General features: G+C 48.1%; 1 protein-coding gene across 1 annotated transcript in view; it reads left to right on the plus strand.

The window, feature by feature from the left end:
- The first annotated feature begins 530 nt into the window (after positions 1–530).
- The window catches only part of SEMA6B (semaphorin 6B), a 162,905-nt gene continuing 146,297 nt past the window's right edge, over positions 531–17,138 (plus strand). Inside the window, exon 1 of the mRNA XM_082206313.1 lies at positions 531–1,231. The gene's annotated coding sequence lies outside the window, so the exon portion shown is untranslated. The remainder of the gene's footprint in view (positions 1,232–17,138) is intronic.

The raw sequence follows: 17,138 nt of genomic DNA on the forward strand, positions 1-17,138 counted from the left end.
CCATATAACAATATTCCGGTCATAATCAAATTTCCTAACTTTTCTTATTTATTTACAGTGGTACCTCAGGTTAAGTACTTAATTCGTTCCGGAGGTCTGTACTTGACCTGAAACTGTTCTTAACCTGAAGCACCACTTTAGCTAATGGGGCCTCCTGCTGCTGCCGCGCCGCCGGAGCCCGATTTCTGTTCTCATCCTGAAGCAAAGTTCTTAACCTGAAGCACTATTTCTGGGTTAGCGGAGTCCGTAACCTGAAGCGTATGTAACCTGAGGTACCACTGTATTTAATCCTAATTTCATCCTAGGCCTAATTAGTTCTTTCAAGTGGTTACAAATCTTTAACATTACACTATTTATTCAAACAGTATTTAAATTTCTCCCAATCTTCTCGATATTCCTCTTCTTCCTGGCCGCGGATTCTCCCGGTGAGACCAGCCAGCTTCATCAAGTCCATCATCTTCATCTGCCATTCTTCTGCCGTCGGGGAATCCGGTTCCTTTGCCGAGCGAATCCATCTCTCTTTTTCCTGCCGGCCTCAGCTAGTTGAGTGTTTGGAATTGCCGCACCAGCCAGCGCTTGCAGTGTCAATGCTGGCGTTTTGCTCTCTCTGTCTCCCCCCGAAGCCAAGAACAGAAGCGGAGCCTGAAGGATACGACAACAAGACCCCCCCCTTCACGGCACACACCTGCAGCCTTATTTCCAGCTATCCCTGCCTGCCACTGACCCCTCCTCTCATTTTCCAAAGGAAGACCAGAAAAAATCCAACAGCTGAGAGACACGAGAAGGTGGTGGAGGCACCAGCATCCTCTCTTTTTTTCCAGCAGCTGCCCCTCTGAGCAACGCCCCCCCCGACGAATATTCACAAAAGGTGCTACCCCTTTTGAACTGCATTGTAACCCAGCTGGTGTTGAGTTTCTGAGGAGGGGGGGTCTTTTTCTCCCCCAGCGCCACCCCCATGTCTTTCTCCCTGTCCCCGGCTAGCTACTGTATATATATATATATTGTGTCGTTCGGACCCAACGATGGCAGTTGAACTGAATGCAAGGAAGGGACAGGTGTAAAAAAAAGGGGGGAGAGGAGAAGGAGGAGCCCTTGCCCCCCCACCCTCCTTCCCCTCCCCTCAATAGGCTTAAGAGAGCCTTGGAGAGTTTTTAGCAAGAACTGCAGCAAAAAGAGAGAGGCACAGAGACAACGATTCCAGACTCGGTGGGAGACGCAAGGCGAATCCAAGGTAAGGGAAAAAAGGCACATTTTGTTGGCATTTTTATAAATCTGCAGCCGCTTTTTATTAAACCGGCGACGGCCGGTGTTCGTTTCGAATGCCCCTCCTCTTGAGCAAATGAAATCTATTTATTTATTTTAATGTCAGGAAACTTTGTAGGTGCTCTGAGTATGGGGGTACGTGGTGGTGGTGGTTGGGAGGGAGGGAAGGAAGGAAAGAACAAAATTGGGAAAACTTAAAAAAAAGAGAGAGACATCAGTGCAATCGTATAGGAAGAGTGGGGTGATTTACGATCGGTCAGTTTCGCCTCTTTGTGCGGTCGATTTCAGATTTGGAAGGCTGTGTGTTCCTTCCTTTGGGTTGGTTTCGTGTGTGTGTGTGTGTGCTTTTAAAGGAGACACTCTTTTTAATATATATATATCAGTCCACAAAAATCTCTGCAGCTCCCCTCACCCCCCCCCCCCGATTATTTGTTATGTTTAAATAATATTACATCCTTATTTCTGGGCACTTCTCTGAATTTCCCACAGAGCTTTTTGGTACCAGCTATTTTGCAATAGCCAGGTGTGTGTGTGTGTGTGTGTTTGGCATGGGGGGGGTTGAACACCTTGAAAAGGGTCATATAGGGTATTTCAGCCTTGTTGGAGGGGGTAGCTAAGAATTGCTTCCTAATCCTCTAGCTAGGAGACGGGATAGATTTTTAACAAGCAGGTGATGGGTTTCTTAGTCTGCACAAAAATGAGGGGGGGAGGAGAGCAAAATGTTGTTGTTATTATATTTCTTTCTTTTTATATCAGATTCTGGGGGTGGGGGGTGGGGGAAACCTCTCCAGAAATGTGAATTGCAAAATCCAAGGGGTGGCTGTGTGGAAATGAATAGGGGTGTGTTGCAATTTTTGGCCAGGACCTATGTTTGTGTGCGATCATCGCATCCCTCCTGCCAGCTACACAATTGGGGGTAGAGGAGCCGGGGGAGCTTCTCCTTTTGAAGGGGGGCCCCTCTTTTTTTCCTCCTAAGGGCACTAGACTTTGAAATCCACCCTCCCTGCGTGCTTTGAAGCCGATGGAACGGAATCCGATCCAGAATACTAAATCGGCTGAGAACGATTGGGGTGGGGGCATCTTCTATTGTCTCAATCTGCGGGTTTCTTTGGGGTGGGGGCCCACCGCTCCAAGCCACAGATTATGGGTAGGGTGTCCTCTCCCCCCCTCACCAATACCCCCCCCAAACAATCCTACCGGGATTAGGTTCGCTTGCACAAAAGGAGTCAGTCCTTTCCAAGACATGATAGGAAGATGCATAAATCCTGGGTGGCTGCGGGGAGGCTGGGGGGGGCAGAATTGCATATTTCCCTTGCCCCCCCCTCCCGCTCACACCTATGTACTTTGGAATTTTAGCAGCTGGAGGGAAGAACGAGAGAAAACACAGGGAGCTTGATGTAGATATTATGCTTAGGGATGTGGAACCCAAGAGAGAAGGGCATGGGAGCTTTGTGAATTGATGTAGATATTATGCTTAGGGATGTGGAACCCAAGAGAGAAGGGCATATATTTAAAGCTATCCTTTTTTAAATAAGAAGTCCTTGGTGGAATTTTTAGCAGCCCTATTTATCAACAAATGGGATTTTTTGGGGGGTGGATTTATAAAGAAGTCAATTTGTATGGTGCGGGGGGGGGGCAACTGCTAGTAGTCACCTGTCTCTCTAGCACACACACACACCGCACCTTTGTGGCCTGGCACCCTTTACGGGTCAGGTGGAAACATTTCAACGATGGATGTGTCTGAGGTTTCCCTGCCCCCCTGTGGCGGCTGAGGTCTAGGAAGGGTCTAGCCCTGGACTTGGAGCCCCGCCCCCTATATGTACCTTCTGGCTGTAGCCACTCGGCAGCGAAACAGAGCGGATGCGCTCTGCGCATGTTCAGGGGCAGCCTTGCCGGCTCTCGCGTCTATGGGAGAAAAGCTAGGGTGGGATGAAGCACCCTGTACTTGGGGACGCGGGTGGCGCTGTGGGTTAAACCACAGAGCCTAGGGCTTGCCGATCAGAAGATTGGCGGTTTGAATCCCCGCGACGGGGTGAGCTCCCGTTGCTCAGTCCCTGCTCCTGCCAACCTAACAGTTCGAAAGCACGTCAAAGTGCAAGTAGATAAATAGGTACCACTCTGGCGGGAAGGTAAACGGCGTTTCCATGCGCTGCTCTCGTTCGCCAGAAGCGGCTTAGTCATGCTGGCCACACGACCCGGAAGCTGTATGCCGGCTCCCTCGGCCAGTAAAGCGAGATGAGCGCTGCAACCCCAGAGTCGGCCACGACAGGACCTAATGGTTAGGGGTCCCTTTACCTTTACCTTTACCTTACTTGGGGGCTACAAGACGGGATGCTGCCAAGGGCTTCTGGCAACATTGCTTTTCTCCCTACATTCCCCCCCCCCAGCCCACCCATAAGCCAAGGTAAGACTACCACCTCAGGCAGCAGATGTAGGTCTATATTCCCCCTCCCTTGTTCCTGACGTAGATCTTCACTCACCCCTTCTTCCCTGGCGGGAAGGGGACATCATTTTGCGCTTTGCTTCGGATGCCAAAATGTCTTGGGCCTGTCCAACACCCATGGCATGCGACTAGTCCTCATTGTGTGACCTGCTGGTGTAAACCGATGGTTCTTGTACTTGGGGGAGAATGAATTAGCTTCTCCATCCTTGGCTGGAATCGCCTTTCTGTGTGTGTTGCCCATCCCCAAAAGGTATCTGTTTGGGCATCCTCTGGTGCTGGAATGCTACTCTGTGTATGCTCAGAGGCTGCCCCCACCTGCTAGCTGGTTGCTTCACTTCTCCGGTGGTGGCGAGATGCTAAGGACCATTGCTTGGCTCCTGTTAATCCCTGATTCTTTCACGTTCATAGGTGAGGCTCTGGTGGTGCAGGGAAACACTTTGTGCATGCCCAGAGGGCGGGTGAGCGTGGAATAAATAAAGAGCCCATTTGAATATGGACAAGAGTCTTCTGCTTCTTTCTCAGTTGGGTTTTTGCCACTGGGTAATTCTCTTCAACGTGTGTAAATCTCGGCTGGCTATCACCGAACCGATCTTTCACCCGCGCCCATAAAACACGGCCTTGCATTGTTGCTTCATCTATGCCCTACCGTGAGCCCGAATCTCTGGGATCTGGGGCAGGTAGATCAAGTTGGGTCGGTGGAAGTCTGTGAAATGTGGGTAGCAGGGACGGCAGGCACCTCTGAGCATGTGCAGAGTGCTTCTCACACACCCCTTTGCCAGGGAATAGTTCGTGCCATCTGCAGCTCCTCCCTCGTTTGGTAGCAAACTCATCCTCATTAATGTCGATCCAGGGAGACCACCGGTCAAGGTTTCGACTGGGCCCTTCTGGTTGCCTGGGGGGGGGACCTCTGTGTGCGTTTCATGCCCCTCCTGCGTCCATCAAGCCTTAGCATCTGCCCAGAGCCCACAGATCCTGCCGCCGCACCCCTTTCCTTTCCTGGGAGCCTGATTTCTGCCAACTCTTGCCTGGGAGACGGGGAGAGTTATGAAAACCAGATATCGCCAAGTCACAGCTGTGTCAGCTTGGAAAAAAACCAAAGGTTATCTTTAATCATTAAGGCACTTATTGCAGAAATTGCCGGAGACCCTTGCTTAGTTATGAGGCTTGGGCTCTCTGCCACTAGTTCACCTTTCGACCTTGGGCTGAGATGGCTCCATCCATTTGTCTCCGAGTCTCCGTTGCAGAAATTGGGACTGCAAAGACCATTATTTGTTCCGTCTTTCCATTAACAGCCTGGCACTGAGCACAGGGTGTGGGGCGCTGAACCCCAAATCCTTTCTGGACCGAATAACCATAGTCTTCCTTTTTTAAAAAAAAAATAAATAAACATGAAATCAAGAAAGATATTCTAAAATATATAAAGCTTCTCCTCTGGCTGCTAACAGGCTTTCTTTTTCTTCCAACCTTTTTGGAATTTCTTGTTACTCAAGTTTCAAGAGATAAGGACATTCTTCAGATATGGGCAAGCACTCAGAAAGGCATTTAACATACCTTGCTTTTATGAGCTGGTTTATAGAGATGCAGCAGAATGAGGAGGCAGATTCCTGCAGCTGTTGGATAGACTGTACCGTTTATATTTACTTCGGGACCTCTCCACATTGTTGTCAATAATAATAATAATAATAATAATAATAATAATAATAATAATAATAAATTTTATTTATATCCCGACCTCCTCAGCTGAAGCCGGGCTCAGGGCGGCTAACCACAATAAAATAGTACAACTTTCTAAAACCATTTCATTATAAAATTAATTCAAATCAAATTGATGGCAACCATTGGGCTAAAGTTCTGTGCAGATTGCCAAAGGAGGGAGTCAGGCTGTGCCCTGGCCAAAGGCCTGGTGGAACAGCTCCATCTTGCAGGCCCTGCAGAAAGATGTCAAGTCCTGCAGGGCCCTAGTCTCTTGTGACAGAGCGTTCCACCAGATCGGGGCCACAGCCGAAAAAGCCCTGGCTCTAGTTGAGGCCAGCCTAACCTCTCTGTGGCTTGGGACTTTCAGGATGTTTTTGTTTCAAGACCGTAAGGTCCTCCGTGGGACATACCAGGAGAGGCGGTCCCATAGGTACGAGGGTCCAAAGCCGTATAGGGCTTTGAAGGTTAAAACCAGCACCTTAAACCTGATCCTGTACTCCACCTGGAGCCAGTGCAGCTGGTAAAGCACCGGGTGAATGTGATCTCGCAGTGAGGACCTCGTAAGGAGTCTCGCTGCAGCATTCTGCACCCGCTGGAGTTTCTGGGTCAGTGTCAAGGGCAGCCCCAGGTAGAGCGAGTTACAATAATCCAGTCTGGAGGTGACCGTTGCATGGATCACAGTGGCTAGGTCAGGGCGAGAGAGGTAAGGAGCCAACTGCTTAGCTTGGCGGAGATGGAAAAATCCTTGTTCATAGGAAACGGCCACAGCCAGAAACAACACCCGGGTTAGAACCCCAGTCTTGGATGTGTAGGCTTGAGTTTGTGCTTTGTTTTCACTTTCAAAAACTATTTCCTGCCCAGAGTGTGGACTCGAGATAACCTTGACAGGGTGGGGAACTGGGTCAAAAGCAACGGAATGGAAATTGGGCAAAGAGGGAGGTGAATTCCTGCACAAAAGTAGGAAGAATCAGCTGGGCAAACATAGAGTGGCAGTCCCCAACTTTGCAGCGATCCCTGAAGAAAAGGACCTCGCGTTTTAGGAGAACAAATTTGAGACAGCAGTGTTATGCTGCAGGCAAAAAGACGAAGGCGATTCTAGGCTACTTCAGCAGAGATATAGCGTTCAGAATGCAAAGGGGGAATAAAAGGTAAAGGTAAAGGGACCCCTGACCGTTAGGTCCAGTCATGGCCGACTCTGGGGTTGCGGCGCTCATCTCGCTTTACTGGCCGAGGGGGCCGGCGTACAGCTTCTGGGTCATGTGGCCAGCAGGACTGAGCCACTTCTGGCGAACCAGAGCAGCGCACGGAAATGCCGTTTACCTTCCCACCAGAGCGGTACCTATTTATCTACTTGCACTTCGTGCTTTTGAACTGCTAGGTTGGCAGGAGCAGGGACCGAGCAATGGGAGCTCACCCCGTCGCGGGGATTCGAACCGCCGACCTTCTGATCGGCAAGTCCTAGGCTCTGTGGTTCAACCCACAGACCCACTTAAGTTAAGTGGTACAGGGAGTCCTCCACACCAGCCCGCCCCCTGTCCCCCCAAAACAGTACTTCTGTCTTGTCAGGATTCAACTTCAATCCAAGAGCTTGAGAGTTGGCAACGTGCTCTGCACACCCCTCAAAGCTAAAATTAGGAAGAGCGGCTTAACTCGGAGAGCGATGCAGCTTGAACCACAGGGCAGGCTGGAAGGAGGAAGCCGCTGTTTTTTATGCTCCCTCTTGAATTCTCTCCCTTCGCCTTCTCTCTGATGGAGAGGGTCGAATCCACAACTTCAGATTCTCATTGTCTCAAACTTAAGTTCAGTTCTGCACTCATTCACATCCATTTGCAAGAGGCTGGAAGAAGAGAAGAGATTATTCGGCCAAATCTGGTGCTCAGCCTTCATTTGCAGTTTTGCGGAGAAAGAGCCCTCGTGAAAATTCATCAGCACCACGGATTTCTCCAAATATGGCCATGTTTGCATGCACTTTGGTCTAATGCACTCTTTTTCTTTTCTTTGCAAAGCGTATTTCCCTAACATTTATATTTCCCAGAATGTATTTCTGTATATTTCTCCCCCCACGAAAGCGTGCATTTTGACGCATGCTTTACCCGGTTATATGTGTTTTTCACCTAATCCTTGGTCAGAGAACTGCGCTGTAAAATTCAGAGAAGTGCAGGTGTCCAGGGACCTTTGCATTTCAGTTTTCAATTTTCTGGAAGTGCAAATTAGGTAGGTTCACCTTTAGACTTTAACAGCACAAAATTGCTTCCCCAGTCCCTCCAGTCTCTGAATGTGAACAGTCTGGTCTCCAGCTTCGCATTCCTTCGTTTTATATCTTGATGTCCAGTATTTACCGTATTTTTTGCTCTATAAGACTCACTTTTTCCCTCCTAAAAAGTAAGGGGAAATGTGTGTGAGTCTTATGGAGCGAATGCAGGCTGCGCAGCTATCCCAGAAGCCAGAACAGCAAGAGGGATCGCTGCTTTCACTGCGCAGCAATCCCTCTTGTTGTTCTGGCTTCTGAGATTCAGAATATTTTTTTCTTGTTTTCCTCCTCCAAAAACTAGGTGCGTCTTATGGTCTGGTGCGTCTTATAGAGTGAAAAATACGGTATATTTTTCAGCGTGGGGGAGAATCAATCATACTTTCCCCCCCCATTAACATGGCTTAAATTGGGGGGGGGGTGGGGCTTTGTGGTTTTTTAAAGGACTGCACCTATATCTTTCCTCAAGCATCTGGGATGTGCATAAAAACTGGGTGACTGGTGTTCTTCAAGGTCTTAGGGCTTATCTACATTTCCTCCCCACCGGGGAAAACTGATCTTTTGTGCTCAATAGGAGCAAACAGCAATTCAGGTTTTCTCCAGATCAGTGTTTGCTCTGAATTAGAACTAAAGAGTGAGTTTTCCTAGGAAAGGAGTGAGCTGAGGGGGAAACAGCTAGGATCTATGCCTAGAAAATGTGTTTCAAGCAAAACAACAACAAACCACTCAGGGGTGTGCTTTCCAGGAACGAAACAAATGGGAGTGTGGACTTAACCATATAAAATACAAAATCTGGATGAGTGTATCCCAGTCCAACTTGATGTAAAATGTGGTCTTAGGCTGATTTTTTTGGGAATGTTCAGGGTGGCAGGAGAGGACGTATTTTTTATTAATAACCTTCCTAACTTGTGCCAGCAAGTTCCTTTACTTAGCAGAGTTTACATTCCCCCTTTCACGCACAGCAGATAGCTGGTCGCAGGCTCGTGTGAGCCTCTCACTATTATACAATTCAGTCTGTCACAGATTGAATTGTACGTTCCTGGTATGTTCCCTTGAATCCCTCTTAAAAAGAATAAAGACGCCACAATCTTATTCAAAGTCAATAAAAGAAGTTTACTCACATCAGTTCACAGTTGGATTCCTGAAGGCAGACTTAGTTACAAATACAGTGGTACCTCGGGTTACATACACTTCAGGTTACATACACTTCAGGTTACATACACGCTTCAGGTTATAGACTCCACTAACCCAGAAATATTACCTCGGGTTAAGAACTTTGTTTCAAGATGAGAACAGAAATTGCGCTCCGGCGGCACGGCAGCAGCAGGAGGCCCCATTAGCTAAAGTGGTGCTTCAGGTTAAGAACAGTTTCAGGTTAAGAACAGACCTCCGGACCGAATTAAGTTCTAAACCTGAGGTACCACTGTACGTATATGTGGATCTAGCCCACATGGGGGAATAATCTCAGTGCTTCTGCTAGCTGAGAGCTAGCAGAGCAGTCCTAGCTAAAAGCTGGTCAAACGATGAAGGAAGTCAAATAGAGAGGGGGGCGCTGCTTGAATCGTCCTGTTATTACCTGGACAGGTAAGGCCATGCCCACCTTCTATCACATGCAAAAGGAAGGATGCTCCAGCCAGGAGGAACAGGAAGTTTCGACTGGCTGGAGCAAACATTCCCTCGCATGTCTTGTCTAGGATTACCAGGAATGTTGTACTTGACTGCCTCTCTGCACAGTGCTTGAACGGTGCCGGAGGCAAACTGCTATGTGCGGCTTCGCTACATACGGTGCATGCATCATACACAGTGACGCCCTACGTAGTGACACCCTGCATGGCACATTGAAGGAAGTGGGGGGGGGTTAAAAATAAGAGGGCCAGAAAAGAGTGGCAACGACAGAGGGAACTTCTGTTCAGGACTGGGATGGTGGAAGTGCCTCTGCAGCTGGAGCAGCTCTGTCCCAGCTCCTGCCAACCTAGCAGTTCGAAAGCACACCAGTGCAAGTAGATAAATAGGTACCGCTTCAGGGGGAAGCCTAATAGGTGGGCCGGCTCTGAGTCCAAGAATGGAGAATGTTAGTCCTCCCAGCAGCCTGATCCAGTTTGGACTAGGGTTTGGTGGGAGATGGAGCCCTGTTTCTGCTCTCGCCTTTGTATATAATAAACACGGCGACGCGGGCATTGCTTCTTCTCTCTCGAACTGCCATTGCGCAAGTATATTTCGAACCATGAAAGCATATTATCAGATAATTGCATTTTCCGACTATATCAAGAGCCCAAAGAACTAACGTTTCGATTCAGTCGAGGACATGCACTTGCGGAGGAGAGGAAATGAATATCGCCACCAATGGATGGAGGGGAGCCTCTCTCCAGCAAAAGCAGGGAGCCAAGATTTCTCTGACGAAAATAGTGACTTCCTGAATAATAATAATAATAATAATAATAATAATAATAATAATAATAATATTTATACCCCGCCCTCCCCAGTCAAGGGCGGCTAACACCAGGTATAAAAACAATTGATTAAAATACACCTTAAAAACAAGATTAAAATACAACATTAAAATGCAGCATCACTTCAGTAGAAACTCAAAAAAAAAACACTCTTTGGGGATGAAAATATCAAAACTTCACCAAGGCCAACTATCCAGACTGGTCCTTAATAATTAATAATAATAATAATAATAATAATAATAATAATAATAATAATAATACGGAGCCCTTCTGACTAGGTTGCCGCAGCCTCCCTGGAGGCTTCCAACATCTACAGGAACATAATAAAACATTAAATATTTAAAAACTTCTCTATAGAGGGCTGTCTTCAGATGTCTTCTAAAGGTTATAGAGTTACTTGGTTCCTTGGTTCATGGATTGCATAACTCCAACATTTCTCCAATGGAAATAGGCATATCCTAAGGAAAAGTGGGTGGCTCTGTGGGCTAAACCACAGAGCCTAGGACTTGCTGATCAGAAGGTTGGCGGTTCGAATCCCCGTGACGGGGTGAGCTCCCGTTGCTCGGTCCCTGCTCCTGCCCACCTAGCAGTTCGAAAGCACATCAAAATGCAAGTAGATAAATAGGCACCACTCCGGTGGGAAGGTAAACGGCGTTTCCGTGCGCTGCTCTGGTTTGCCAGAAGCGGCTTAGTCATGCTGGCCACATGACCCGGAAGCTGTACGCCGGCTCCCTCGGCCAGTAAAGCGAGATGAGCGCCGCAACTCCAGAGTCGGCCATGACTGGACCTAATGGTCAGGGGTCCCTTTACCTTTAAGGAAAAGCGGGACATCCTGGGATCAGTTCAGAAACTGGGACGGCTTCTGTGAATCCGGGACTGTCCCTGGAAAACAGGGACCCTTGTAGGGTCTGGAAGAGAGGGTTTGGGTCGTGACCTTTGCTATGAGGATTCACAGCCGTGCCATCTTGCCCTGAGGATTGTGGGTGCCCGCTGCCGCAACACGAACGTGCAACGTCAAACACACACACACCTGCACATAGTGCTGCAGGCGTGGGATGTGGGTGGCGCTGTGGTCTAAACCCCTGAGCCTCTTGGGCTTGCCGATCGGAAGGTTGGCGGTTCGAATCCCCGCGATGGAGTGAGCTCCCGTTGCTCTGTCCCAGCTCCTGCCAACCTAGCAGTTCGAAAGCACACCAGCGCAAGTAGATAAATAGGTACCGCTGCAGTGGGAAGGTAAACAGCGTTTCCGTGTGCTCTGGTTTCCGTCACAGTGTCCCGTTGCACCGGAAGCGGTTTAGTCCTGCTGGCCACATGACCCGGGAAGCCATCTGCGGACAAACACCGGCTCCCTCAGCCTGAAAGAGAGATGAGCGCCACAACCCCACAGTCGCCTTTGACTGAACTTAACCATCCAGGGGTCCTTTACCTTTCTTCTTACATGCAGGCGTGTGCCATTGCATGTCCGTATTGCAGGTGGTGGTGGTTGTTGCCACCCTCTGGACCTCTCAAGAAGGAGGCACACAAAGGAGGACCTCAGAAGATGATCTCAAGGTCCAGGTAGTTTGAGAGACTTGCTGCAAACAGAGTCCCGGTTCTGGAACCAGTATCGGGTAGAAATGAATTTGCTGTTCACCGCAAAACTGAGCTTTGACGCTGAAAACAGCCTTAAAATAGTTACAAACAAAACGTTAACAAAGATACAAAGTAACACATTGCTCATAAACTGCAAGCAATCTGGCCCAGTCTTATTTTTAGTCCTTAATTCATTTCAATAAACTCTCTGGTCCTATGTAACTGCTTGTTCATCATCCTGGAGCTGAACATCTCCTGAAGCTTCTGGCTCCATCTCCTGACTTAGACGCTGACTTCTCAAGTTTCATTTTCCTGCGGTGAGAGATCTCTGCTTGGGTTTATGGCGATGAGTCATCAATTAACCTGAACACTCAGATAGAAACATCCAGTCTTTCCTTGCCACTTTTGCTCCAGATGATCCTCCTGCCTAAAACAATCCTCTCTGCATAGCATTTAAAATACAGTGGATGCAAATGTTGCTTTTTATGCAGATTAAGCTTACATCTTTAACACGGGTTGCATATTTGCTACCGGAACAAGTTCAAGGTGCTACGGTTAGTATATCCAGCCCTTAACAGCTTGGGACTAGTTTACTTGTGGTAAATACTGTTCTTCTTAATAATTCTAACACATTGCTGTCATTTCCAACAATATAAACACCTCTCTTTGTTGCCTCCTGCTCCCCAAACTACCAAGATTTCAGGGTACTTAGCTGAGATCTTTAAAGCTAAATCTAAAATTGCCTGGTTTATTCATTGGTGGCTATCTGGACTTTTATATATTGTGCGTTTGGATTATCAATGTATTTGGGTGACTTTGTAGGATTTTGTGATTTTACTGTTTTAACTTATCACAATAATGGCTAGAGGTAGTAATTCACTGTAACGAGTTCTGCCTACGGCTGCCTTTGAAAAGCGCCGAAAAACTTGGGGCCAGGTTACTTGGAAGACTGCCTGCCCCTGTACTGACCTGTAAGATCACATAGATCATGGGTCGGCAAACTAAGGCCTGAGGGCCGGATCAGGCCCAATTGCCTTCTGGATCCGGCCCACGGATGGTCCGGGAATCGCCGCGTGGATCGCCAGCGAGCACATTCTTTGCATCTCCCTCCCTCTCCTTCGCACGGTGGCGCCGGCGCCTCCTCCCTCCTCCTGGCTTCTCCCTGCCCTGCCTATAGGAGGAAGGGTGTCAGGAGTGCGTGCAGGAGCCAGGCCCTGTGACCAGTAGGACTTTGCAGGATTGGGGCCTTCCTAAGTTTGTTCTGAAGAGGCAAGGCACGGATGCACAGGTGAGGCTGATTGGTAACTCGCTGGACCTGGTGACAAAAGCCAGGAAGGGATATAAGGTCAGCATTTCCCTTCGGCGCTTTGAGACAGCAACAAGATCCCTGATTTGATGCGCTTGGCTCCTTGACTCCTTTTTTTTAAAAAAAATATTTTTATTGCTTTCCAGATACAGTTGTAAAGTCAGATATAAAAAGAAAAATAACAGAAAGAAAAATAAAGAAGAAAGAAAAAGAAATCCATCTTTCAAACACATTTTTCATCACCAACCGGACTTCCCCACGTCTCCCTCACCCTGCATTCTTTACAATAAAGATTAAATACAGTGTTGCTTTAAACTTTAGTCTTTTCAAAGTTACAACTTAGTTTCCCATATTCCCAAAATTTATTTGCTGAAGCTAATTTTTCCAAATCATGCAGATTCTTAAGATTCATATAACTTATAATATTTTTGTAAATAGTCCTTAAATTTTTTCCAATCCTCCTCAATTGTTTCTTCTCCCAAATCTCGGATTCTGCCAGTCATTTCCGCCAGTTCCATATAGTCCATCAATTGCGTCTGCCACTCTTCCAGTGTGGGTACATCTTGTGTCTTCCAATATTTTGCAATGAGAATTCTTGCTGCAGTAGTTGCACGTTTGGCTCCTTGACTCCTTACTTCTTGATCCTCGGACCCCTGACTTTGTGAGTCCTTGCTCCTTGACCCTCGGACCCCTGACTTCGTGACTCCTTGTTTTTGATCCTCGGACCCCTAACTTCCTGACTCCTGGCTTCTGGACTCTCGTTCCTACTCCCACCCCGCTGTCTTACCCCTGGTCCCGACGTCCTCTGCCAGGACTTTGACCGCCCGTAAACCGGACCGTGACACTATCAAGGCAAGCAACAGGCATTGTTAGAGATCCTGGGCACATGATGTGAGGTGGTGGCCAGCCCCTGCTGTTCGCAAAACACGGGTAAGCAGCCACTGGGGCTCGTGGTGTTCTTGCATCAACCCCCCCCCAAAAAAATCTGCCCCCCGCAAGGTCTGAGGGACAGTGGACTGGCCCCCTGCTGAAAAAGTTCACTGGTCCCTGACATAGATCTTTAGTCAGTAGAGCATGAGACTGTTCATCTCAAGGTCGTGGGTTCAAGTCCTGCTTTGGCTGAAAGATTCCTGCATTGCAGGGGATGTGCTAGATGAACCTAAACTTCCAGCTATAATTCTGTCTCTATTATTCTACCTGGGGAAATTCTACTTGTGGCACGACACCCTGCAGAATATGGAGAATATTGCTCCTGTTCTATGGAATGCCCTTCCATCTGCCAAGTGCAAAGCCATGATTTCAGATGTCTTGCAAAGACATCCCTTCTTCCCCTCAGGCCCATAAGACTGGACCCCCTTTTACGTGATTTATTATTTTTTTTATAATGATATTTATTGAAAAAAGAATTTTTAAAATTACAGAGAAAAAAAGACAAAATTACAAAGAAAAACCATCATTTTCAAATTCTCCACTTTCATTACCTTCTTTCCATGACCTCCTCCTCCTCCCATCTCTTGTATCTTGATTAATAATTGTCACAGCAAATCCTTTCCATAATTCATAATATTCTGTCATTACATTACCTTACTCTAATTTCATCTTATCTTATAAAAAACCTTCAAACTTAAAACTTAAATCTTATTTTTACCAGCTTCTCATAACCATTACCTTTGCACCTAATTCTTTAAACATTTTTACAAGAGCCCCTTTTTACGTGATTTAAGTCTGAATTTGTTTTATGCGCTTGAAAGTATTCTTGCTGCTTGGTTGTTTTTTTAGCTTGTGGTTTTGTTCTAACGACGCAATTGTTTGGAGGTGGTTGTTTTTAGGCTGTGCACTGCGTGGAGATTTTTGAAATATTAACTGGCTTATAAATGCTTTTAGATAAATAAAATCTAAGAGTAGACGGATTTCCAGCAGGGCTGCTGGCACAGAAGGACGCTTGGTAAGGTTAATCCTTGCAAGTAACAATGCAAACAGACCTGGGCTCAGATCCAGTGCTAGTCCTACTCGGAGTATCCCCACTGATGTTAATAGATAGGGCCAATCTGGGCCCATTAATTTAAGTGGGTCTACTGGAGGGACGCGGGTGGCGCTGTGGGTTAAACCACAGAGCCTAGGACTTGCCGATCAGAAGGACGGCGGTTCGAATCCCTGTGACAGGGTGAGCTCCTGTTGCTCGGTCCCTGCTCCTGCCAACTTAGCAGTTTGGAAGCACGTCAAAGTGCAAGTAGATAAATAGGTACCGCTCTGGCGGGAAGGTAAACGGCATTTCCGTGCGCTGCTCTGGCTTGCCAGAAGCGGCTTAGTCATGCTGGCTAAATGACCTGGAAGCTGTACGCCGGCTCCCTCGGCCAATAAAGTGAGATGAGCGCGGCAACCCCAGAGTCGGCCATGACTGGACCTAATGGTCGGGGGTCCCTTTACCTTTACTCATTCTGGGACCTCTCTCCAACCTCTGTTGTAATTCTAAACAGTCAGGCTGGAGAGGCAATCTCCACCAGTTCTCCTCTCCTTAGTCCCTAGTCGTCTTTTGTTCTTGTGAATGAATATGTAGGTTAAAAAAGTAAAGGTAAAGGACCCCTTAAGGTGGTGGTATTGTCCTCAATAAGCTGGCTATGTGGCCCTAACAGGGCGGGCCAGGCTGCATCTAAAGTCCCAACTACTCAAAGTGGGACCATTGAAATGAACAGGCTCAAGTAAGTCATGTCCTTTAAACTCAGCGTGTCTGCTCTGAGCATGGCTTACCTTGGACGCAACCCATTATGTCCAGTTCTGGGTAAAAGGTAAGGCAAAGGACCCCTGGATGGTTAAGTCCAGTCCAAGGCGACTATGGGGTTGTGGCGCTCATCTCGCTTTCAGGCCGAGGGAGCCGGCGTTTGTCCACAGACAGCTTTCCAGGTCATGTGGCCAGCAAGACCAAACCACTATTGGCGCAACGGGACACCGTGACGGAAGCCAGTGCACCCGGAAACGCCGTTTACCTTCCCGCCGCAGTGGTACCTATTTATCTACTTGCACTGGCATGCTTTCGAACTGCTAGGTTGGCAGGAGCTGGGATGGCGCAACGGGAGCTCACCCCGTCGCGGGGATTCAAATCTCCGACCTTCTGATCAGCAGGCCCAAGAGGCTCAGGGGTTTAGACCACAGCGCCACCCACGTCCCTGAATGAATATGTGCAAAATGGGCACAGAAATAAGTTCCTGTGTGCATTCCCGGCTGAGGTCAGCATTCCCATGACACGGGCATCTCCTTTCCCTGCCAGCTTGCCAGGCTGGTAGTAATTAGGGTGGTAGTTGAGTTTAGGGTCAAAGCTGTAACTCTCTCGGCGTATTTTCACTGCCCAGCTATTAAACTTGGCAACCTTTTTATTGCACCCCCTCCAGTCCCGTTTCACGGCTGGTAGGTCTCCTGACCCCTGGGGTGAGCGGCGGCAAGAGATTCGGCTCTGCCATTGGAATAGCTCTCCGTATGCTTATAGAATAACGCTAATCTTTCTCCCCCCCCAGCCCACCCCCTATGTGCTTCCTCATTTTTCGCTTCAGCAAAATATTTTTATTTGCTCTGCACACGGCGACCCGAAAGCCTGCATCAGCCGGGAGGGAGCAGTTTGTGAATATGTTTTTGTTCTCCACTGCCATTCGGATAAACGAAGCAAAATGAACAAACCCCAAGCCTTTAGCGAGTCTGGCATCCTTTTCGGGAGAGGGGAAGCTGGCAGCCCTGCGATGGTATCAGGGAGAGCACATTCGTTCCTCAGGTTCAAGGTGGGAGGGAGTGTCTGTTGCAGCGCCGACACTCCGAGAGAAAGCAAAATGTCTTCGGAGTCAGGATGGGAGGAATTTGATTCCATGCCTATTTAAAGAGAGCCAGTGTGGTGTAGTGGTTAAGACTTGTAATCTGGTGAACCGGGTTCGCTTCCCCGCTCCTCCACCTGCAGCTGCTGGGTGACCTTGGGCCAGTCACACTTCTCTGAAGTCTCTCAGCCCCACTCACCTCACAGAGTGTTTGTTGTGGGGGAGGAAGGGAAAGGAGAATGTTAGCCGCTTTGAGACTCCTTCGGGTAGTGATAAAGCGGGGTATCAAATCCAATCGCCTCTTAAAGAGGAGCCTAACCTGTTTCACACTTTCTCTTTGCGAAATGTTTTGGTTGCCATTCTC

Source organism: Podarcis vaucheri, assembly GCF_965113315.1.
Source record: "Podarcis vaucheri genome assembly, chromosome: 18".
Classification (NCBI taxonomy): Eukaryota; Metazoa; Chordata; class Lepidosauria; order Squamata; family Lacertidae; genus Podarcis; species Podarcis vaucheri.